Source organism: Lissotriton helveticus, chromosome 6 (genome assembly GCF_964261635.1).
Source record: "Lissotriton helveticus chromosome 6, aLisHel1.1, whole genome shotgun sequence".
NCBI lineage: Eukaryota > Metazoa > Chordata > Amphibia > Caudata > Salamandridae > Lissotriton > Lissotriton helveticus.
The window spans coordinates 1,024,350,371-1,024,375,341 of record NC_136067.1 but is presented as its reverse complement, the minus strand read 5'-3'; the positions used below and the strand labels follow the sequence as shown (position 1 = coordinate 1,024,375,341).

Sequence of the window (24,971 nt, the reverse complement as noted above, 5' to 3'; positions counted from 1 at the left end):
GTAGATAGGGCTTTCCATCATAAAACATGGGTGTTCACATGGGAACACTCACGTGCCACATGTGGGGCATCCCCTTGACGCAAATGTAGGTAAACAGGGTAAATCACTACTTTGATACTTTTAGGTAACTTTCCAGTGCAAAATGTTTTGAACTGGAAAGCTAACTACAAATCAATAATTTAATGTTAGTGTACAACACCTTTGTAGGCTTTGCTGGTGCAAATTGTTGATAAATGTGGCCCATGATTTTAGTCTACACGCATGTACAGTACTCCATGCATGCAATGCTAGAAATGTTTGGAGAGCATGAAACATTTCTCCTGCTTTGCACCTGCCTTAAGGTGACATATGTTTTGGTGTAAAGCCCTGACTACAAATGTTAGCAGATAGGGATCGTGTCATAAATCATAGTTGCTTGAATGAAACGCCCATGAACCACAGGTGGGAGCCCCACGTTTTGCTCGGGAAAGTAAATAACAAATCAACACTTCATGCTGGTGTGAAACTTTTTTAGTGATTGGGAAGAGACTTAAATTGATAAATGAGGCCATACTTTTTATTGCGTGTTACACTTGCCGGAGTTGCAATAGGTATTAAGGGGCACATTTACAAGCCCCTTGCAACACTTTTACACCACTGTTGTGTCACTTCTGTGGCACAGCGGTGTCATAAACAATGCGCCACGTTGTGACACATTTTCCAACGTGTCGCATCTAGGGAGATGTGTCACGTTATAAAGCCCTGCACTATATTATACCTGCGTCAGGTATAATGTATGTAGGGTGGGCGTTCCGACGCAAGAAAGCCTCGTAAAAGTGACACTGTAAAATCTACAAGATTTCACTGCGTCATTTCTACGACTCCACTGTGTAAAAACCTTACGCCTGCTTAAAGCAGGCGTAAGGAGTGATGCAACATAATAGGAATAGTCATTCCTGTGCATTGCTGGAGTTTCATGTGCTGGCGACACAACTCCAGCAATGCTTTGCCTTTGCGTCAACAGATTCATCATGCATCTGTCAATCCTTGGGCCACGGTGCACCACATTGTAAATGCTATGCATCCATGGTGTCACAAGGGTTTTTTGCATGACGCAAAAGAACTGATGCATCTTTGCTAATATGCAGAGATGTGTCATTTTGTGTAAGTCTGCCCCAATATCTTTTGAAATTCGTGTTCAACGCCCACTGAAGTATAACTTTGTAGACATTTATAAATAATAGCAAATATTCTAGCAATGGAAGTTATATTTCAAAGATTCAGGTGTATGTGTTGCTGAAAATTTGAGGAACTGTGCCAATTGTCCTAGTTTCATCACAAAGTGAGAAGAATAGTTGTTATGACAATATTTCGAAATAAAAATGAATCACTTAAAACAAGAAAAAATAAAATACATAAGTGTAACATTTAGGAAGAGAAGTGGTTTGTGTTGTTTATTTCGGAATATCAAACCATGTACCTGTTTCATTTGAAAAGTGTAAGATGTCAGTCACAGTAATGCGAGTTATATCTTACTCAATGCATGAGTTAAACTTGTTTTCATACAATGGGCCCACATTCTATTATGCTGTTTGATGATAATAATTGTGGGCTGAAGCAATAAGACTGTGTTCTGCTTTCTGTGGTGTATTTTTCTGATGGAATACATTTTTTGTTTACCTCCCTCTGAGAATGCACATTCAAAAGACATATGGACCATGCTTGGCTATTTGTTTTCAATACAAACCTTTCCTTTAAACTAGGAAATCATAATTTAAGTGTGCTTGAATAAAAATGCTATTGTTACCTCCTTCTCTTTAAGAAAACCTGTTTTCAACAACTATTCGCTGTTCACTTATAGATGGATCATCGCCATGTTTTTATATCACCGCAGCGTCTAGAAATAGATTTATTTTTTTTGTTTAATAATTTTTATTAAGTTATCAGAAAAAAGATGAACATATATTTGTCCAATAAACACATTATGAGTACAATATAACAATTAATATATAAGAGAAAACATAAGCAAATAGTTCAAGAGAGAAGAAGATAAAAAAGAGGTGAAAAAGGAAGATAGAGAAAACAAGAGGAAAGAAAGAGGTAAAGAGGAGAAGAAGAAAAGAAAGGAAGAGAGGAATAAAAGAGTTAGAAATTAAGGGAAAGTAAGAAATTAAGATACATGTGAATGTGTAGAAAGATAAGAAGTAAAAGGTACCCAGAGTAGGTCAGATTTAATTTTCTGAGAATGTGTAAGTGATGAAACAATAGCATTTCTGTGTTCATCACAAATATAGTTCCACCAAGTTAATAATGATAATTTAGAGTTATCTTTCTAACAGGACAAACTCACTTTAAATTCTAGAGCAATAAACAAATCAAACAGCAAAGTAATATGATCAGAAACATCAAAAGCAGGTGAGGAGGAACCTAGAAAGACATTTTGTATTGTTAATGGAATATTAAATTGAAATATTGTCGAACATTTGGACCAAATCGATTTCCAGAACTTCAATACATTCGAACATTCATAAAGTTGATGAATTAAAGTCCCAGTGGAGTCAGAACAAGACCAACATGGGGACAAGGAAGTAGGGGAAAATTTGGAAATATATACATGGGTAATAACAACTCCATTATAAATAAAGGGATTGAGTAATATGTGTGGCATTAGACATTTAAAAAACTTGAGCCATAATTTATCCCATGCAAAGGTAGGGAGAGACAACGATAAGGTTGCTCCCCAGAGTAATCCGACATGGAATTTAAGTTGTTCAGTAACAGGTGATAACAACATCTTATAAATAAGGGCAGCCTTAGTCCTATGCTCCTGAGAAACACCATATAACCAAGAGGATGAAGTAAGTAAGTGAGGGAGAAGCTAAAGGGAAATTGCTGAAAGATAAATAAGACTGCAAAGCTGTTAATATTAAATGATACTCATTAAAAAATAAATCAGGTAAATTATATTGTAATTGTAATTCATTGAAGGGAATAACAGAGTTATGCAGGATTAATTGATGAATAAAAATAATTCCCTTCTCCTTCCAATGTTTGTAATAAAATGATTTACTCCAATATTTGAGAATTTTTTGTATACTAAATAGTGGAGGACAAAAAACATTGATATGAATCTAGACCATCAGAAAAAATATTATATAATAGTTGGGGGGAGTATATTAAAATAGGATTATCTGATATAAAAGTGCAATTAGACATATATATTATATTTTGAAAAGAAAAATCTTTTAAGAGGGAATGCTCAGAAACAATCCAACTAGGGATAGGGATATCAGTAAAATCATAAGTTAAAGCAAAACATTGACAAATTAAAAATGCAGAATGATATGATTTAAAATCAGGAAAATGCACCCCAACTTCTGTTATGGGATGTTTGAGTTTCATAAGAGCATTGCAGGGTGTCTTTGTTATTCCATAAACACTTTGTACAAATAGAATTGGCTTGTGAAAAATACGAAGCAGGAATCCTAAAACGTAGCATAGATAGTATGTAAAGGACATGGGGCACAACCATCATTTTAAAAGTGTCTAATCTACCCCACCATGACAAATGAAGAGGGGACCATGAGAGAAGGAGTGATTGTATTTTGGTAGCTAGAACATTAAACGTATAACTGTTGGATAGGGTATAGGAAAACCAAATACCAAAGTATTTAATTTTTGTAGGACACCAGGGATAGTTAGTGTTATTAAACATATATTGATAACAAAGAGAGTTCAAGGGTAAAACTTCTGTTTTAGAAAAGTTCAACTTATATCCAGAGATACTGGAATATAACTGAACTTTATCCAGAAAGGGAGGGAGGGAGGTGTCTCAATCAGACTTATATATCAGAATATCATCAGCATACGCTGACAATTTGATTTCTCTATCATTATGTGAAAAGCCAGAAATACATGAATTGATTTGAATATGTTCAAGGAAAGGTTCAAGGCATAGAACAAATAACAAGGGCGAAAGGGGACAACCTTGGCGTGTGCCTCCATATATCGTAAAATATTTAGAAAAATGATTATTAGCAAAAATACAAGCACGAGGAAAGGAATATACCAATTAAAAATAAGAAATAAAATTTGGACCAAAACCATTGAAGTATATTGAACCTAGAGTGTCAGTTTATGCGATCAAAAGCCTTTTCGGCATCTAAGGACAGTGCTGCAAGTGGTGATTTGTACTTCCTCCCAAAAGGAGATAACATTAGCAAACATGCGAGCATTGTCCAAAGCCAATCTGCCCTTAATAAAACCAGCTTGATCAGTTTTGACCAATAGAGGGATAATATTCTCAAGGCGAGTGGCTAGGATTTTAGCAAATATCTTACAATCATAATTGATTAATGAAATGGGGCGATAGTTTTTACAGAGGAAATGACCCTCATCAGGTTTGGGAATAAGGACAACCAAAGCTTCCATAAAGGAGCCAGAAGCTTTGGAGTCAACAATAAATGAGTTAAAAAGGGCCAGAAGTTTGGGAGCAAAAATGGATGAAAAAGTGGAAAAAAATTTGACAGAAAGACCATCAAGACCTGGTGCTTTCGATTTTTTTAAGGATTTAATGGCTTCCGTTATCTTCTGGAGAGTAACCTCTCTTTCTAGTAATTCAAATGTATCAGTAAGCAAATGAGGGTTAGGGAGGCCCAAAAAAGAAAGTATGTACATTTTGATTAGAGGGATTCGTATCATCAGAATATAATGATTGATAATAATCATGGAATGCAGGAGCAATGTCTTCATCAGAGGATGCTAAATTATTAGTATATTAATTTAGAATAGGACCTATATTTTTCCATTCAGATTTAATTTCTAAGTAATTGGCCAACATCCTGCCAGCCTTATTTTGACTGCCATGATATTTAGACTTAATTTTAAGAAGAACATTACATGCATCCATTGTGGCAAGCTTATTAAGACCAGATGTGGCCCTAATCAATTCATGGAGAACAGGGGAAGATCCAGAAGTAAAATAATTATGCTCCAGGAGTTTAAGTTGTGGTAGTGAAGTTGTATACTTGGTTTTAGCGTTTACTTTTTTTTTTTTGCTGAGTATGAAATAGCAAAAGCACGGAAGGAAGCTTTAAAGGCATCCCAATCCAATTATTGGTAATAGTGGTGTCCAAAGGGTTATTAATAGTAAAAAACGCGTTAATAAAAGTAGTAGCTTCAGTTATAAAAGCATTATCTGACAAAAAAAGTTATTACGTTTGTAACAACCACATTTTGGAGAACTCAGGGATAGATCAAGAGCAGAAAAAACAGGGGCATGATCAGAGATAAAAATAGATCCAATTTTTGAAGATTGAATAGAAGGAAGTAAGGGTCTCCTAGCTAAAATGTATTCAATTCTAGAACGAGTCTGGTGAACATTAGAAAAAAAGTAAACTCAAGAATGTCAGGATTACAGGTCTTCCAAGCATCGTATAATGAACGAGAGCTAATGACATATTGAAATAATTTTGAGTTTTATCAGGGTTAAATTTACATTTGGAATGTCTATCAGAAAATGAGTTCTAACCATTGGTTAAAGTCTCCAGCAACAATAATATTTGGGCCATCAATAGAGGAGAGTAAGACCTTAATACTATTCCAAAAGTTTGGGTCAGGTTTCACAGGGCTGTAAATATTCAATAAAACAAGTTCTTTGTTTTGTATAACAACCTTAGCTATTACCCAACGTCCATCATTATCACATTGCGTAGATAGAATTTGTACGTGGATCGATTTATGAAAAAGCATAGCAACACCACCTTTCTGATTAGAGGCTGGAGAATACACATCTTGACCCACCCATTTTCTTTTCAATTTAAGTGATTCTACATCATTACAATGCGTTTCTTGAATTAATGAAACATGAGAATTCAATTTAGACAAATGAGAGGGTACCTTTTGCCTTTTGACGGGGTTTCCAAGACCACGAACATTCAGCGTGACAACATTACACATGATGGAGGGAAGGAGGGGTAAGACATAAATGAAGATGATACACTGCAGGCTAACAACAGGGAGCAGAAAAACACCACTTATTAGATGAATACAAAAACCAAAATGTACAATAACAAATAACACTAATAAGCACAAGCATCCAGCGATATAATGAATAAAAGTGAGCACTTAAAGAAATATAACGAAAAACATTCATATGTACATAGAATTGATGATGAAAATGCACCATAAAATAAAGCAAAAAGAAAATAGAATGATAGGAGAAGAGAGGAAAAGATCAATTAGAACATTGGAATGTTGGGAGCTCCATTGCAGACAATGGAGTGCTCCCTGCTTCTACGGGCCGGTAAAGGCCCGCAGAGCAACATTCCAATGTTCTACAAAGGCTTCTCGAAGTTCGATGAGATTTATATCCCCTCGAGCTTCGAGAACCCTTTGTTTTATTTGTTAGAACATTCTTCCCTCTAGTGGCAGAATGTTTTAATAGCCTTATAGCCCTTCGTAGCAGAGCTATACCGGCTATTAAAGTCCTGCTGTTTCGTTAAAGTCCCTCGCCTTCGGCTCAGGCCTTTAACGATTCAGCGGGCCTTTAATAGCCGGTATAGCCCGCTACGGCGGGCTATAAGGCTATAATAGAGATAAACAGAGAAAGGAGGATAGTAAGCAGATAAAGGAGAAGAATCAAGATTCGAAGGTAAGCAAGCAACACAGAGGAGAGGGGCAAGGTGACGACAAAAGCAAGGACAGCTATACAAGTAAATAAATAATGAAAAGCCTCAGTGATAAGTAGATGAGTAATAGTGAAAGGGGATGAAGCGTGAAAGGTAAAAATGTGAGAAAGTAAAACAAGAGTATAAAAGAGGAGTGAATAAGAAAAAAAGAAAAAGAAAAGAGCAGGTACAGTTATAGCATTAACTACTACCAATTAACTAATACAACTAAGACAAGGCTAAAACATTAGTTCTCCATAGACAAGTTAAAAAAGATATAAAAAACAAAAAAGAGAAATTTTAAGAAACAAGATAAATAAATGAAAAGAGTAAAGGATGAGAGAACATTAGAAGGGGAAGGGAAACTTGTAGAATAACAAATGATAACAATTAATTAATTAAGAGAGAATTAAATAGTAAGAGAGAATGCAAATTTAAGAAAAAGAAAGCACTTAATAGAGAGAACAAAGAAAGATATACTGTAAAAGAACAATATCAAATAATTAACCCAAATCATTTTTTAAACATTGGTATCCATATTGCCAGAGGAAATGTTGTATAGAATAGTTTCAGTTTGTCAGGATCACCGAAGGAGCGTGAAGTTCCTTCATAAGTAATCTTGCAAAGACAAGGATGGAGAATGCCCTATTAATACTAAAATATCTCATCTGAGGACGGAGAGCCAGAAATTCTTTCCGTCGGGAATTAATTGCATTGGAGACATCTTGAGATATGAAAATATTATAGCCCGGCCAAATGAGACGACATTTGAGCTTGACTGCCTTTAAAACGTGCATAAGTTCAGTAAATTCTAGATAGAGCATCATGATACCACGTGGCTTGCTTGCATTAGGGTGTAGGCGACCCAAACGATGAGCTTGTTGAATGTTGAGAGGTGATGAAGATTGCAGGTCCAGGAGCTCTGGGAGGAATTTCTTTAAGAATGAGAGCATGTCTGGGCCTCAATATTTTCCGGAAGGCCATTAAGGTGAAGGTTATTTCTTCAATTTCGATTTTCAAGATCTTTGGTATGCAATTTCAGTTTGTGGATCTCTTGCTCTAGTATATGAATCTTTGTGGTAATATCCTGAATGTCTCCCACACGTTGTTCAAGTTCCGACACTTTTCCCTCCATGATGATCCATCGTCCTCTATTTGCTGCAATTTATCATTGGTAGCAGACAAGAAAGGTTGAAGACTGCGTACCTCATCTAAGATTGAGTCAAGTACCGGATTTGGTGATGAGATAATAGGAGAAGGTGGGTAATTTGTGTGCTTTTTGGGTTTAGCACTTATCAAGGATGGTTTGGAGGTGGTGTGAGGGTCACTGGCCATCTTGGTTTGCTGATATGTTGGGTGACTACCAGGTGGTATCGGGCGGATCCGTGTCATATGCCAATGGAGAAGCAGGTAAAGTCAGTGAACACCCGGGGGCAGAGTCAGCACAAGTCAGGGAGAATTCCTACACGCGGCTCTGGGCAGATAATAGCGGGATCCCCGATGAAGTAACGGGTTCTTCCAACTCAGAATTTGGAGGAATTGTTTTCAAAAACAATTATTAGAAAACGACCACATCAAAAAGATACTACACAAATTGTGTGAGTACAATTTTCTGTTTTGTTAGTCCTGACGAAAGCTCCACAGACCCCTTCGGCCTAAGGAGCTGAAACATGTCGACAATCTTACCAACATACTGCTAGATCCAGTAACTTGATCTATTTGTAGTATCATTATTTTTAATCACAGGGGAAATCTACCCTCTATTAAAATAACATTTTCTTCCTTTTTTCCCAAAATTTGTTTTCACACTTTTTTCGCTCACATCTCTGGACACTGCACCTTAGACCAGAGGTGCCTCTGGATGAGGCTGGCAAATCACTACTTTTTGGAGTACCCAATGATAACTGCCACAACTACAATGTGGGGCGGAGGAAACAGATATACCGCACTCCAAAAACATTGAGTTTTTGAGGATACTCTAATATATCCCTTTAACCAATGGTCATTAGGTATAACAAGTGTCCGTTTTCGTTTTGATAAATCTATTACCATCCACAAATAGATAGTCAAGATGTAGTAAGATAAAGTGGTATAAGTAAACTGTAGCGCTCATTGTAAGGAGCCCTCAAGTAACACCTCAATAAGGATAAGAGACGCCACGGCAGCAAATGTTGAACACCAGCGGGAGCAGAATATCCAAAAAATAAAAAGGAAAAGATCGCCCTCAGCGTGTGATATGAAATCTGGGAGCAGCTTTAAATACAGTTCAGTGTAGTTGAAGAAAAGCTAAAACCCCAAGGCACAAGTATTAAGAAAAAAAGAAACATCAAAAACATAGTTCAGCTCATGTTGCCAATGAATTGCAGGTTGAAAGCAAGACACCGTTTAAGAATCATGTGCATATTGACAATATAGGACTTCATGGCAGTAAAAAAAACTGAAAGATTCCAGCCATGAGAGAAAAATGAACGCGAGCGCCGCAATTCAAAATGATGAGTGCTCGCTGAGAGGAAAAACACCGCAGCGGCTCCCAGGCATACCTAGCGATGTTGGTTATGCCAGAAGCGGTCCCCAGACTCATCACCGTCTCACTGAAACGGGACCACAGTCAGTGCTCAATAAACTTCATTTCAGGAGGCAACCTTTGAGAAAAAATTCCCATGTCCGAGCGGAGCTTAATGTGGGACCACCATCTTGCCTCGGCATCTAAGTCACGCCCCCCAAAAGTACAGTCTTTAAAGTTACAGCACATGCAATATGGTGAAGGAACTTATAAATCAGTACCCACGTTTTGGAATGTGTTCCATTTGGACATTAAAGTCTCAACCACTTTGCAGATCTTCAGGTAACTGGAGTCATCTGTTTGGGCTAGCAAGTATATTGAGCAGCGCCAAGAGCCCTTACCATGGGAGCTCTATAAACAGAGTCAGTCATATCCAATGCAGGTTGTAAGTCTTCTCTTACAGTTTGGTTAGGACAGCATCTATCACATAGCATTCATGACTGAAGTTATTGTTCTCTCATGAAGAAAAAACAGAACGGGAGCGCCGTAATTCAAAATGGCAGGCACTCGGGTTTGCTTAGAGGAAAAACACTGCCATGGCTCCCGGGCATAAATAGCAATGCTGGCTATGCCAAAAGCAGTCCCCAGACTCACAGCTGTCTCATTGAAACGGGACCACAGTCGGCGCTCAATAAACTTCGCTTCAGGAGGCAAACTTTGAGAAAAAAGCTCTGCGTCCGAGCGGAGCTTAATGCGGGACCCCCATCTTGCCTTGGGGTCCAAGCCACGCCCCGTAGAAATAGATTTCTAAACACAACAAACTTTTGATAAGTTTTGGCGATGTAATTTTGAGAAATGAAAGAAAGCAGATTTAGCATGGAGCCTACAAACATTCTGAAGTAAAAAAAAACACACAAGAAACAGCTGGAAACTCGGAACTGCTTCTTCCCTTTCTTAAAGAAAAGCTAAAACCATAACATTTCCAAATTAATTGAGAAAACAATCTCTTCAAAAAAATCAATTGGATAATATTGTAAACTCAGCATTGGAGATCCATTAAAATTTTCACCAAACAGAAAACTCCAAGATATTTCATGTGTAGAAACCAAGAAACATTATCATCAAAGAAAAACATAGGCAGCACTTTCTAACTTTAATATGAAAAAGAAAATTGGAATGAATATTATATATATCACACAGACAATGTATTGCAAAATATGACTTGCAAGTTGAAACTGATAAAGGCGTTCTTAAAATCAACACTTAGACCAACAATTCTGGAAGGATCTCAAGACCTGGCTCTTCAACTGAACCTCAGCGCCCATCAGTCCCTGCAGCCCCTCCCCTCCATCGCCTTGGGATATCATTGGTAAGTAGTCACACTTCACTGATTGATTGATGACATTTAAAGAAGAAAATTTCACCACATTAATTAAATCCAAATAGTTTTTATCACGTGGGTGTAGAAGGGCAGAGTTGTTTCAACTTTCTAGCACCTGATGAGATGAAAGATCTCTAAAAGAGGAAAAATATATACGGATAAAGGCATACACAGCAATTAATTCCGCACCATACGAAAAAAAAGTGCAGGAAGATCAGAAATAATCTAAAAGGTAAAGTACAGATCAATTTTCGAAGATAGCATGTTCCGCAATATTTGGAACATAAACCCATCAGTCCAAAATGAATGAAAAGAGTATATTCCACATCGTCCTTCTGGCCAGCATAAATAAACAGAAACAAAAGACAAGCATGATGAGACACAGGAAAACAAATATAAAAATGCATAAATTAATGTAGGCTAAAAAAGCTTATTTCATTAAACAAGCATTAGTTCTCAAGGGATCTTTCGCCCATGAAAGTAAGACAATGCAGTGAGTCACATGTTTATGCTCACAACCCCCTTCACCAAATTTCATTCCATCTTTTCCATTTTTACCTTCTGTCTTTCCAACTCCCAATATGCTCTCCAGATTTCAGATTTCACCACCCCTCTACCCTACTCCAACTGCCCCTTTTTACTGTGACCAGTAATTTGACTCACACATACCCAACTACCTTAACCAAGGACTCTTTGGTACACCTCAGAGAATCATATATCAATCTGCACTTCATCTGGAAAACCAGATACTCTCATACACCTCTTGCTCATCCCTTACTGTAGGAACCTCAAACCTCTCCTTGGTCAACTATGGACATAACAACACACCATGAGGTTTCCTTACTCACAAAGATTTGAAAAGTACCTCTTGCTTAGTACTATGGAACATATTGTGGTACAGCCAGATCAAGGACCTCATGTCATCTAACAATGGAGTGCCAACACTAACTGTCAACCTTACACACTTATTTATCAAGTTATTGATCCTCCCGGCAATGCTATTGCTTCAGGGGTGATACAGACAACTTGTTCTATAGACCAGCAAACACTTCACATGTGCACTGATGTAATTTGAACGCTCTCATGAGAAAGGGCTTCCACCGGATTATTTCCCTGCTGGATACATTAGTGAGACACCTAATTTAGACCTGGTGAGAGTGGGACAAGAGATGGGGGGATGCGTTTGAGCTCATCATTCCCATTTGCACAAAAGACGATTTAAACAGTGTCTGTTTCTGGAGTAATATGCCAGTGAATTGTATGTTTGCTATTCACTTTTGTCTGATCTTCTATTTTAATGTAGTTTGTTGGTCCTGGGACACTCCCACAGAGGCCCAGCTTTTTATCCTGATCTCAGCTTTTGAACCAAGTGAGTGAGAGTAGAGAAGGTGGACGAGCTTGATCTGGGTTTTGCCTGTGCCCACAAGGAGCCATTTAATCTGCTTACATTGTAGAGTGATGTGATGGGGGTACAGCAGTCTTGTTAACTTTGTGGCATAATTACGTAAAAGGTTGCTGTGCAGTGTTGTCATAGGTAAAGGTGGAGTGCACAACTACATTTATGGCCCTTTGCTGCTTTTTTCCCCAGTCCAGGCACACAAAGATGGTGGCTAGCACCACTCATAAACCTTTGGACCATAGCTCAAACATATGTGCATTCTGTCTGGCATAGGTTTTTCATTTTACAGATACTAGCCTCTCTAAGACCTCTGTTGACTCAAATGTTAAACTTTTATCAGCAAGGATGTTAATGTGTTACTTGATAACCCAAAGGAGAAGGGCTGCAGTAGCTCTTAATGAACAAATTAGAATCTCTACCAGCTATTTTGAAATATATACAGAAAAAAGTGAATATTTGTCAAGTGGGATTTGGAAGTGATGATGATTTTCTGCATTATCCCCATCAAGAGTACTTAAAAATGGTGTTGCCTGCTTGGCCCGTCTTATCTTTGCTAGCAATGCAGTTGTAGAGAATCATTTTAAAATAAACACAATAAACTATGCAAGTCACCTAGGGCACAAACGCACACCTAGGCATCTGATTCCGATCTCGTTCGGAATGCATTCCTACCGACTCTGTTCCAGAATGCTTTCCAAATGAGTTGACCATGAGCAGTCCGAACGACGGAGTGTGATGCAATGGCTGTAAACTCCAACTTCATGTTCTGAGTCTGATTCGTCTGACCAATTTATTCAGAAACAAGCCCGATCCAACCGAGTTGTTTGGGAACGCTGAAACCTAGCATTGTGGACATGAATCAGACACGGTTCAAGTTTCAACCTAGAACAGATGACGATGCGTACAACACAGTCTTTGAAACATGTCTGCTTGTGACAGAAATTGCCACCGAAATGTTTAGGAATGCTGAAACATAACATTGCGGGCATTAATCAGACTTGGTTGAACCCGCAAACAGATGACAGGAGGAGTGTTAGCCCTGACTACAACTCCCATAAGGCCCTTCCCACACACACTCCTCCCACCCAGCCCAAACAGCACACCTGTGACAATGCTGTTGACTGAATGGAGATGTACTGGCAAGATAGCTGACACTGGGGACTGCTGTTTGGAGCACAAGGCCAGGATAGAGCGAACAACAGGTACTATTGTCAGACATTTTGAATGTACACTTTACACATTGTCAGGACATCACTCTTGCTGGTGTGTTCTTTGACGTGTGTGGGAAGGTGTGTGTGAGCCCAGGACTAATAGGAGTTGCAGTGACAACAAACACTCCTCCTCACACCCAAACCAAATAGCTCATCTGGGGCCACGGCTACCTGACAGTGTGGGAAAGTGTACATGCAAGATGGATGACACTCCACTTGAAGCCAAATACCATCATGGCCATGTGCTACAAACACCATGCCTCAGTGTCAGCCATCTTGCCAGTACGTTTCCTTTTACTTTCAGGGACTGCATAGTTCCAGGTATGTTGTTTGGGCTGGTTGCGAAGGTGTGTGGGGACAGAACCTGATGAGAGTTGAAGTAAGTACAAATACTCCTCCTCCCACCCAGCCCAATAAGCCCACCAGGAACTATGCTTATCTGATAGTGAATGGAAATGTACTGACAAAATGGCTGACACTGGTCTGGTGTTCTGCACCACAATGCCCTGCTGGAAGCTGTGCTCAAATCAAATACCAGGTCCTACTGTCAGAAAACTTGACAGGGTTGGGCTGCCCAGGAGGAGGAGTGTCTGCACTGACTACGTATAATAACAGACCCTGTCCTCTACATACCTTCCCAGACAGCCCAAACAGCACACTTGGAACTATGTAGCCCCTTAGAGTGATTGGAAATGTACTGGCAAGATGTCTGACACAGGGACCAGGTGCTTGCACTGGATACAACTCCCACCAAGGCCTTGTGCTCCTCACACCAGTCCACAGTGTGAGACGTCTTGACAGTACTTTTCCACACAACATCTGGGGTAGCATTGTCCCGGGTGTGCTCCCTGGGCTGGCTGGGAAGGTGTGTGGAGGACAGGGCATGATGGGAGATGTGGCCATTGACAGCACTCCTCCACCTTGCTGGGAGAGGACAAACTCTGGACATCAAGTCATCCTTAGCTTAAATACACAATATCATGGTAATGATCAGAGGGGCTGTGGGAATTCACAACAATCATTGTGTCTTTCATGAACCCACAGGGCAAGCTGGTAACACCTCAGCAACAAACCAGGACATCCAGTCCTAGACTCTGGTCAACCCTGCGCTCTCTGGTTTTGAGGTCTCTACAAGCTCTGAGGCTGCATTTTTTAACTTTAGGCAGAGTCTTATGGACATCTCTGCTTGGATGACAGCTAACTGCCTGATGTTAAACACAGAAAAAACAGAGGTGCTGTTCTTCAACCAGCCCTCGCCTCCACCAACAAATCTCTGGTGACCTGCAGAACTCAACCCCCTCCCCTCCCAATCTTGACTGCTAGGAACCTGGGGTTCAGACTAGATACTTTGTTGTCATGCAAGACCCAGATAGGCCATGTTTCTTCATCTTGTTTCTGGAAAATGAAGGCCCTCCGGAGATTTCTTTACCTTCTACTGGAGGACTGTAGGAAAACAATAGTCCATGTGGTGATCACATCACAGCTTGATTATGCAAACAGTCTGTATATGGGGCTGCCAGCATACCCCTGTTGGGGGTAGCGGAGCGCTATATAAGCTTAAATACATACATACATACACATCCTTCGGACGATGGTGAACTACCTGGCCCATCAGGTGTGGCTCAGACCACAGCAGCAGTAACACCCCGACTCAGCAACCAACACACAGCTGACCCATACCCTCATGGTGCACCAGTCCGAGCCAACACCAAAGGTAAAGCAACACGGGGCACTCTGGAGGTGGCGGACAACACCGTCAACAAGGAAGGAGGCTCTGTGGTGACTGTGCCAGCACCAACTGGTCCTGCTCGGTGGATAGGGGTGGTAGGAGGGGCCGTGGGGACATGCGCCAACATGCAGCTGATGCTGATGTTGTAGATGACCCACACCTGTCCAAAATCCTCAATGCATATAAGGGTTGCAGAGGGAATTTTGGCCAAGTAGTTGGGATCCTCAGGACCATACAAGAACAGCAGGCAGCCCATTATGTAAAAGTTGCCAACTACATGTCTAAAAATTAAGACCTGACGGCGGTGCACAGGGACCTTCTTTCTCACCTGCATCTGCCAGATTACCACCAATATACCTCCCTGTGTGCCCACATCAGGTGCATGAACATCTCTACCTGTCACAGGGAGTGATGTGGATGCTGGCGGAGCGCCCCCTGCACCGCTGCCACTGCTTGCACCTGAGGGTCCCCCGAGGAAAAGAAAAAGGGTCGTCCGCTGAAGAAGACAACATGAGAGACCGATGGCTACACATCACCGCCAGGAAGAGAAAAGCAGCTTCTGATACCCTCTATTGTGTGTGAAGCGTTCACTTTGTTGACTCTGACTGAACTCTCCCACATTGGCTGGGGGTCTTAGTTGGACTTTGGACTCAAATACCTGTAGATTTACTTCTGAAACTTCATCTACAAACACTACAAACTCCTTTCTGCACTTTGATGTCCTTGTTTTGTTTGATCACTCCACCATCAACTCATTTGACATCAACCAACCATGCACTAAACAAATCACTTTGTACCAAATACTTGCGCATGTCATGACTTCGAAACACAAATGTACACGTTGAAATGACGCACCAAAGATCAAAGATGGAGGTGTCCACAAAATTGGACTAGCATTCAAATCAGTAATGTCAACTATTGGCTTGGCAGTAGATGTAACCAGTCACAGCATGAGATACAGACACAACCAGGTCATCACACAACCCATCGCACATGGTACTGATGCCATTCCAGTCTACTGTCAGCACACATGTCTTCATCTATAAGCCTAAAAACATTCATTGTTCCCAAAAACTATTTCCATTGAACATTTTTTGTATCAAGATAAACTGTGGATGTGTGCAAACAGACAAGGCACACCTCAATGTGAAGTTCAAGTTTATTTAAATGCTACAACTTGCAGCTTTAAACAAACTGCAATCACATCACACAGTTACAAAAGTCTCCTAAGTCCAAACAAATGACCATCTGTTTAAAAGGTGTCGTGGCCCAGGGATGTCCACCACTGTTCACTGTTGGAGTATGACACAGGATCATGGCTCTGATGTGGTTACATCTCAGCAGTTGACATGGTAAATGATACTGGGAAGGAGAAAAACATAAGTGAGTCAGGAACTCAGGAAAGATTTAGCTTGTTGTCGCAAACTGTCTCAGCTAAAGCATGCCAAAGTCAGTGTAAACACAAGCTGTTACTGAGTGTAGCATTGTTCTTGTCACATGCAAAACTGGATTAGGCAATTCTGTCCAAAACCATTGAAGAATAACAGACAATCAGCAGCATACATACACATAGGACAACAGAAACACACAAACCAACATATATGGGCTGACTCCTCTCATTCAATACTCACATTCATGTGAAGAAGTTCTGGATAAGTTGTTGTCGCAAATCCCCCTCATCATCACTGGCATCATGTCCCAAGTCTGGTTCCTCCCTTGCTGGTGGCTGCTGGTCTCTGTCATCTAGCATAAGTGGTATTTCCTTTCGGATTACCAGGTTATGGAGCATGCATGCTGCTGAGATAATCTTGCACACCTTCGTCGGACCATATTGTAGTGTACCTCCTGACCAATCCAGCCACTGGAACCTTGTCTTCAGTAGCCCAAATGTACGCTCAATCACTCGCCTGGTCCTCCCATGTGCCTCATTGTAACGAATCTCGGCTGAGGTGACAGGGTTCCGCGTTGGTGTCCGCAACCAAGGCATGTTAGGGTATCCAGAGTCTCCTACATTGAACACAGAAAACTCTTCAGTTGTCTGAAAACAGAGCACAAACTGACATACAAGCCACACACAACATAAACATACAACATAACCTACCAACAAGACAGGCACGCTCAGGTTGCAGCTGAGACATTAACTGGTGGATGGCACTACTCCTCATGATGTATGCATCATGTGCTGATCCAGGGAAACGTGCACACACATGCGAGATCACCGCCCTTATCCCACACCGCTATCTTGGCCTACTGACGCCGGTGCCATCTACTCCAGTATGTCAACTGAGGACAGCGCTTCAGCAACAAATACGACCCTGCTTGCAAAGTGACCTGGCAGCACCATGGCGAGCACTGCATTCACTTCGCACTAAGACCCTGGTCTCACCAACTATTCCATCTGATGGCGCCACCGAGCTGCTGCTTGCACCGTGACCTGAGAGCACTGCATGCCGCACCACTGCACTTCGCACCGCTGCGCTCGCCGTTCTGCCGGCGCAAGGGCTCATGACTTCAACAGAGAAGAGTTCGATCTCCAACAAGTGTGACTTCGAGGGCCCCGACGACTTCTGCACCGGCCTTCGGAACCGCCACCTGCGGACGCCGTGCTTTCAGGAACCTCAACGAGAGGTCACCGATGCTTTGCATTTCTAAAAGGTACTGCTTGCGAGTCTTCCCGACGCTGTAGCTGGCCTGCGACATTGCACTCAGCCAGAACTGTTTGGATTTGTTTGCTCTCAATGCCGTGATAGCCCCGGATGGAGCTATTGACATAAAGGAACTGTTTTTCAAGCATTTTTTGATAACTGAAGATTTTTAAGTACTGTATTGTGGATTTGTTTGTCGTTTTTGGTCTTGTCTTAAGTATAAAAAAACATTGGATATTTTTCTAAACTGTTGTGGTGTCCTTTTGTAGTGCTTACACTGTATTACTTGGTTAGGTGCAAATGCTTTACACACTGCCTCTAAGATAAGCCTGACTGCTCATGCCAAGCTATCAAGGGGGTGATCAGGGATTATTTTAGGAGTATAACTCCCTTATCCTGACTAGGAAAAAAGTACCCTCTTTGGACAAAGGTATAAGCCCTTGCCAGCTAGAGACCCCCATTTCTAACATTGGTTGTCAGCGGTGAGGATAGGACTGGCGCTTTCACTTGACTTACAGTGATTGATGTGCACTACTACCATATCGCAGGTCATTACGTGCCACATACTGGTCCTTTTTCTTTCTGGCCTATTTTTGCCAGTTTGAACTTGCTACTTCATCATGCCGGAATCAAGAGCATCATCTGTGGAAGTTGCCTTTGAGGAGGTTAGGTTGGAATCCTACAGTGTTAAGGAATTGAAAGCGATTTGCAAAAACCTAAAAGTCCAAGTCAGAAGCCTCACTAGGAAGGAGGAGCTACAAAAGGCGCTGAGGGCCTGGGTAGCAGCCAGACATGCCAGCGAGCAGTCTGGTATTCTCAGTGGAGAGGCGGAGGAGCCTATTCCTAGGGTGAATGTGCTTTTGGGAGGGGGGAACCCTCCTCGCCAGGTAGCAGTAGCTTGTCCCCAGAGGAGCTGGAGGACAGGTGGGAAGCAAGGAAAGTAGCAGCAGAACAAGAAAAGCTTAACTTAGCCATGGAGGAGAAAAGGATTATTTTAAACTATGAAATCAGTATAAAGGAGCTGGATCAGAGGGGTAGAGCAGCTCAGATGGAGGCAGCAACCCGTCAGGACAGGCGGACAGGATTGTGCACATTCCTAAAAATGTGGGCAATGAATTCAAGAAGGGTGATGACATACAAACTTGGTTTCAGGGTTACAAGGCAGTGATACACATGAATGGGGTCCCAGAGAAGAATTGTGGAGCAGGAGTGTGGCCTCTGTTTCCAGAAGAAGCAAGGGATACTTTAATAGCTTTGGGTAAGGAGTATAACCTCACCTATGCTGACATGAAGGAGACCCTTCTCACTAAGTATGGTCTCACTCCTGAAAAATACAGGGATCAGTTCAGGTCCAGTAAGAAGTCTGATGCCAACACATCTTTGGAATGTGTAGATGTGTTTTGCAGGTCACTGGATGGCTGGGTGAAGGGCAGTAATGTGAAAGATGTTCAGGGGCTCTACAATTTGATTGCATGGGAGCACATGTCTAGTCTATGTTTTGCAGATCTGCGCCAGCACCTAGTCGATAGTAAGCTGACTGACCCCAGGAAGCTTGCTATGGAGGCGGACCACTGGGTGAGTACCAGGGTCCACAAGAAAGCATTTGTGGGAGACTCAGCCAAAGGTGGGCAGGGTCCCCAGCAGAAAAGTAGGGGGGACAAGGGTAAAGAACAGGAGTTCTCTAAAGGGCCCCAAACTAATACCAAACTAACACCCAGGGTAAAGGTTCCCATCCCCCCGGAGATAAGAAACAAGGGGTCTCTTCAGGAAAGCCTGCTGAGACCGGCCCCCGCAAGTGTTTTGAATGTGACCAGGTGGGTCACATGAAGGGGGCCCCAAATGCCCTAAGGGGGCACAGCCAACCACCTGTGCCCAAGGTGTTGGCTAGTGTAGCGCTTGGGGAGGAGGAGGACCCACAGGAGGGTGGGGATCCCACAGAAATGACCCTCGTCTCACTAGGAGACAGCGAGATGGTCCCAGTAAACCAGGTGGCCCCTAACACAAAGAAATACAGCACCTCGGTGACCATCAAGGGGAAAAGGGTAGAGGTTCTCAGAGATACTGGAGCCAGTGTGACCTCAGTCCGGTGTCACCTGGTCTCTGAGGAACAGGTAGTCCCAGGGGCATTCCTCCAAGTAATTACTGTGGACAATTCAGAGAGCCAGTAAATGATGGCACAGGTTCCCTTCGAGTGGGGGGTCTCAGGTTCCTTGAGGGTGGTTGTGAGCCCTTCCATGCATGTACATTGTCTGTTAGCTAACGACCTGGAGCAGTCCTTGTGGAAGAATGGTGTCAATGGCGGGCAAAAAGGGTGATCAAGAGGACTTGGAGCCTTAAACAGTGGCCTTAGTCTCTACCAAGTGAAAGGGCAAGGGGCGCAGGAAACTGGCCCCTGATGTTCCCACAGACGGGGAGGAGGTGGACCTTAAGGGGGATGGCCCAGGGCCTACAGGAGAGCAGGTAGCTGAACTGGAGGATATCTCTGAGCTGACCCATTGGCAGCAAGAAGGGTGTCCCACAAGGGAGGAATTATGCAGGGAGCAGAAAGAATGCCCTTCTCTGGAGGGTCTGCAGTGGCAGGCTGCAGACCAGGCAGTTAGTGATCAGTCTGGATCACATTGGATCTACTGGGAGTATGGTCTCCTGTATAGTGAGCCTAAGGCCGCTGTACCTACTGGGTCTGGCTCATGATGTGCCTTTGGCAGGACATTTGGGGCAGGACAAAACCTTTGACAGGCTTGTCACTCACTTCTTCTGGCCCCAAACGTGAAGGCAGTCAGATGGACATTGCATGTCTTGCCAAACTTGCCAGGCAAGTGGTAAGAGTGGGAGGAAGGTCAAAGCTCCTCTCCAACCTTTTCCAGTTATTGGAATACCCTTTGAAAGGGCAGGGAAGGACATTGTGGGGCCACTGGATCCCAAGACAGCCATGGGCAACAGGTATATCCTGGTCTTGGTGAACCATGCAACGCGGTACCCAGAGGCAATCCCTCCCAGGACAACGACAGCACCAGTGTGGGGTTCCCCAGAAAAGTGGTTTCTGACTGGGGAACCAATTTCATATCCAAGTATATGACATCCCTGTGGATGTCATATACAGAGTATGTATCATCTAAGGAGTAGGTATCATCTACGTACGGTGCCAGAGAGGAAAAGCATAATTGAGAAGTTAAAGGATCCTACAATTAGAGAACCATTGGTAGTTTCCCTGGTGCAAAAGGCATCTAAAGGGACTGTGAGAGCTGAGAGGTGTGGACCAAAGGAAGGCTGGTTACTCCCTAAGCCTCCCCACTTAGATCTTACTTTAAAATCATGGAGCAGGTTGCAGCCTACAAGCAGGGAGCACGGCTATTGAGGTTTCCTCCCAAGCTGAACTGTTGTTGCTGGAAAATCGTTTCTCCCTGTTGTTGGAAAATAAAGGTGTCATCCAAGGAACACAGGATCACAAAATGGGGGGGAGGCTTCAGAAAAGACTCCTAGCCTGATGCAGGGCATTGGAGGGCCTAAGTCGGATCAGGGTCCGCAAGGGGTGTCCCACCCCAAGGAAACCAGCAGGAGAATCTACTTTTCACCCTGAGACAAGATATCCTGAGAAAGTTTGAGATCTCCAAAGGTAATCAAAAGGGCATTCAGGAAAAATGTGGGATACTTGAGGAGAAACTAGATGGTATTGCCCAACGTACCGCAGTCCTCGAAGGTGAGGTAAAGTTTCTGTCAGCTGCCCTGGCTGGGAACACCAGTGATATTGTGGATCTTAAAACTCAGAATAAGTCACTGCAAGATGACCTTGAAAGGCTTGAAATACATGCCAGATGTAACAATGTGAGACTCCTTAGCATTCCTGAAAACTTGACATTAAAGGCTTTGTCTGTAAACTTCTGGGGGAAGGACTACTGCAGGATAGGCCAGACATCGATTTAGATAGAGAAATACAAAGAGTGCATAGGGTCCCTTTTAGGTTAAACTCAGCAAGGAAGGTTCCAAGAAAGATTTTGTTACATGTTCTCTCTTACACTGTTAAAGAGTTAGTGCTGGAGCGTGCCTTGAAGGAGCGTTCCCTGAAATATGGAGACATCAGCTACCAAATAAGATCGGATGTTGTGAGGGACAATGGGATCTGGGCTCAAAAATGAATGACCTATGCAGCAAGGGCGCACAGGAGCAGACGAAGTTCCCTGCGATGTTGAGGATAATGTGGCAGAACAAAATGCATAATATCAGAGAGCCAGAAGAGGTGGACTCTTTTCTGGCCCAGATGGATGGTTGTCCATAGTGGATAGTTGAGACTTGGAGAATTCTAGTCCCAGACACATTGAGATAAACGCACCTATGAACAGCAATATAATTGGGATTTTTAGTCACGCCTTTTGTCTTATTAATTACTTTTGGTTTTTGTCTTGATTCCCTCCCTTAGCTTGGGGGGGCATGAAAGGCAATCATCTCACCTAGGGATAGTTAAGGAAGTTCCCTGAGGTGGGTGGGTGGTGGGGTGCACTGGGTGGAGGGAGATTGGGGAAAAATTGAAAAATATGTCCTAGTTCTGTCATTTTTTCGGAGAGTTCCAGCGTTTGTGGGTTTTTCAACCTCTTCTGGGGTGGCAGCCAATTATGATGAGAGGTTAAAGGGGGCATACGGGGTCCGGGGACTGAAAATGGAAAGATGAGTAGATTAAACCTGGTTCATTTCATATCTTGGAATGTTAACGGTCTGAGATCCAGAAAGAAGTTGGCCCGGGTCTCTGAATTCCTTAAGAATAGTGTGGCGAACATTATTTTACTTCAGGCGACTCACTTTGAATGGGAGGAGTGCAGGTTTTTCTTTAATAAATTGGGCTGGGTCCAGTAAGCATTTTGCTCCGACTAGAGAGATAACTCAAGAGGGGTGGCTGTATTATTAGAAATAAATTTGGCATAAAGATACTAAGATATGACGCCCTTAACGCCCTTGCTTACTGCCTGTGCTGGTTCTCTGTTGCTGGATTGCCTTCCTTCTGCCCCTGGAGGGTAACTTTATTTGATCGCTGCTACCGCCGACCTCGGGACCGCGGGCCGCGACTGCCAAGAGACTTCATCTTCCACCAGGCAGTGCGGTCCCGCGTGAGGTGCGCCGTGATCTTACACGACCCAGCTGTCACAAGGGGATAAAACTGCCAGAGGGCTCCCGCAGCTCGGGACGCCCTTAACGCCCTTGCTTACCGCCTGTGCTGGTTCTCTGTTGCTGGATTGCCTCCCTTCTGCCCCTGGAGGGTAACTTGATTTGTTTGCTGCTACCGCCGACCTTGGGACCGCGGGCCGCAACTGCCAAGAGACTTCATCTTCCACCAGGCAGTGCCGTTCCGCATGAGGTGCGACATGATCTTACACGACCCAGCTGTCACAAGGGGATAAAACTGCCAGAGGGCTCCCGCTGCGCAGGACGCGCGCGGGCGTAGCCCGGGCCAAGGGCGGGCCCGTCCTTGCCTGTCTGTGCCTGTATGAGGCTGGGCCGGGCCCTCCCTCTTGGTTGTGTCAACTACGTGAACCTCGTAAGACAATAAACGAAGGAGAGCCAAATTGAATTACACCCATCATTACAACTTTATTTGATTACTAATCTTTAGCGCTTCCCCTGAGTCCTACCAAATCTAGAGAGCGCTCATCGATGTAAAACCTGTCCATCATACGACTGTATACAGGAGGAAACGAAAGGCGCAGCATGGTTTATTGAACTCCACCTGCTGGGAGGGACTAGAAAATTTGAATTTGATTAATATTTATTTTGATTTTAGTTAGCTTCTCTTTCTTGTTCTTCTTTTTTTATATTAACTGTGCTAGTCGAAGACCGAATGGGCAAAAGGAAACTACTCAGCACGAAGCACAACACAGGAAAAAGAGCCCATACTGAGTCCCAGCATACTCTATTGAGCTATCTGACCGGAGCTATGGGGGCGCTAGACAAACAAATCAGCTCAGTTGTTGAGTCCCTAGAAGCAGGTTCTAATGATGAACCCGCCTTACTGGAGGCTTCTGATTCCCCAGGGAAATGCAAATTGAAAAAGAATCCCCCAAATGGGTATATCCGACATAGTGTTGAAGATATTGTTCCGAACGATTCAGATTCAGTATTGCAACCCCCCCAATAGAAGCATGGGTTCCCTTTACCCAGTAAAAATCTTCTCGTTCATAGTAACCCGACAAACACTGATCTTCCAAATTGTTGTGAAACTACACGACCTAAAATTAATATTCCGCATAACTGAAAGAAAAAAAGAGGTCCCAAAAAATCCCTAATTAAAGATAGAACAAGGCCTAGGAAAACCCCCGAGTACTGATCCAAAAAGCTTAATGACACTAATGGAGCGGTTGGATCTTTATCTCAGAGTTAGGTTAGATCCAATGGACCTGAGACTAACTTCTATCGAAAAACATTTAGCTAGTGTTAAAAAACAACCGAGTACAGACTCACGATTAACTCTACCTGGAGCAGGTTCTCCAAACCCCTGCTTGACTTCAAAATCCGGGCCACCCGAAGTAAAAAACAAAATGCCAACTAATTCTTGGGTCATGGACCAAACCATACAATTACCATCTACATTCTTGTGTTCAACATGTCCCACAACGAAAAAACACCTATCTAATTCTGTTAAACCTTCCCTACCAAAACCCACAGTTACTAGGGAAGGTCCTGGTCTCATGAAGGATGTAACTGATCCTCTAGGCTCCACTGCTTGGGATCCACCCCTCCATCCCACCAAAAACCCTGAAATGATTTACCCTGACAGACCAATCTTGGCTCCTGGTGAACACCTTGACCTCCCTCAGCTGCCACACCTTATGTTATAGTATTGGTTAACGTTCCAAAAAAGGAAACTTTGGCAGTAGAAGGGTGGGAAACGCTGAGAAACAAATCTCTCTACTGGTTGGGCAAGAAAACGGGCTTAACAGAATACTTGTTTAGAGAGTTCAAAATGGCAAGAAGGGTCAAGAGTGTGGATCTTTGCTCGGAATCTTTTGCGGGTGACTCAATTGTTCTTACATTTGGATCACCCCAGTTAGTCAACATAGTCCTGCAACTGAGTGGGAGCTACGAGATAGCATGGGGCGAAATAAATATCCTTCCACTGGGCTTTTTCTATCCTCCACCTAAAGGGTTCCAAAGGGTTTTGGGGATGGGTAGAAATTTATCAACTCAGTCTCGTTCACATGATATCCCAATACGAAACAGATTTGATCTGCTTTCGTGCCTCGAAGAACTTGATTGACTGGCTTCTCTTACTTCGGGGACAACACAGAACCAAGACCCCATGAGCGGGGAACTACAGACCTGTAAGCTCCCTAACCCTCTCTCTGAACACCCCACAGTTATAAACTCCTGTGAATCTAACTCATATCTGCCTATTAGGCCCCAAGATAATTTGACATTGGAAATGGAGATGGACTCGGGAAAGATTGATGATGCTGGGGAAAACTATATTGAC

At 42.7% G+C, this 24,971-nt stretch overlaps 1 long non-coding RNA gene across 2 annotated transcripts in view; it reads right to left on the bottom strand.

The window, feature by feature from the left end:
- The window catches only part of LOC144761632 (uncharacterized), a 429,197-nt gene that overhangs the window by 303,646 nt on the left and 100,580 nt on the right, over nucleotides 1–24,971 (bottom strand). For both annotated transcript variants that reach the window (XR_013595826.1, XR_013595825.1), the window contains one exon: nucleotides 1,787–1,876. This is a non-coding gene — a long non-coding RNA (uncharacterized LOC144761632). The remainder of the gene's footprint in view (nucleotides 1–1,786; nucleotides 1,877–24,971) is intronic.